The sequence below is a fragment of the Cebus imitator genome, unplaced genomic scaffold (genome assembly GCF_001604975.1).
Source record: "Cebus imitator isolate Cc_AM_T3 unplaced genomic scaffold, Cebus_imitator-1.0 Scaffold443, whole genome shotgun sequence".
Taxonomy (NCBI): Eukaryota; Metazoa; Chordata; class Mammalia; order Primates; family Cebidae; genus Cebus; species Cebus imitator.
In genome coordinates this window covers 45,366-46,474 of record NW_016107758.1, presented here as the reverse complement: position 1 = coordinate 46,474, position 1,109 = coordinate 45,366, and positions in this window count along the sequence as shown.

Below are 1,109 nucleotides of genomic sequence, written 5' to 3'. Positions count from 1 at the left end.
GGCTGAACTGACCTGATGATATCCTTACCAGAGGCAGGCAGGTAGGCAGTCAGGCATCACCTGGGGGATGGTGGAGGTGAGGAGTTTGATCAGATGTCAGGTATCAGGGGTAAGGCATTCTCTCCTAAACCTTCTTAAGAGTACTCCTATTAAAACTCCATTATGCAGGGAAGTACGTGACAGGCCTTGTTGGGTAGAAGGTCCAAGGGAGCATGGTTAAAGTTTGGTCAAGCAAAGAATCTTGATTGGTGTCTTGACTTGGCTTCTTGGAGTTTGCTGGATCTCTGTTTCAATGCCTTTTGTAATGTTTAGAAAACTTTGAGCCATCATATCTTCAAGTATTCATTCTGACCTATTTCTTTCCTACTTCTGAGCCTCAATCATAGGTGTGCTAGTGTGCTTGATAGCACTCAGGCTCTTGGATACTGTTTTTCGTTTGTTTGTTTGTTTACATGTTTGTGATCCATTATGGGTCATTTTACTGGCCTATCAAATTTCATGTTTTCCTTCCTCAGCCATAGAGTTGACTAATAATCCCACTGAAGAAAGTCTTCACCTGTTTTGCCAAGTTTTCTTGTATCTATGATTTCCTTTTCATATTTTTCACACAACTTCTTTCTCTCTGCTGAAATTCTGCCTGTATTCATGCATGTTGCCACCTTTTCCACTAGAGCATATGTTAGTGATACATCCATTTATTTAATTATTAGCTTATTTTTTTAACTATTTACTTGTAAATTTTTATTTATCTCTATCTTTGTCATAAAGAATCTGTCTCCATTTTTTGGTGTTTGACTGTTGACAGCTTCTGAGCTCTAGCCCTCCCTCTTTCCCTCTGCCTGGCATTTGGGCCTGCTGATAAGAAAGCCCAGGTTTTCCCTCCTCTGGTGCTTGCAGGAGATTCAAGCCATGTAAGCCCTTCCTGTGCACAGGAATCTTCACCCCGGGCCATCCCCTACCACCATGAATCCTCAGGAATGTCCCAGCCTCTCAAGCCAATTTTGGGCCTGCAAGGGAGATCTGTCTTGATCTCCCCAGAATGCCTCATTATGTGGGTAAAATAAAGCTTTTAATACTCTCCTGTGGTATGTGTTGGCCTCATTAATTTC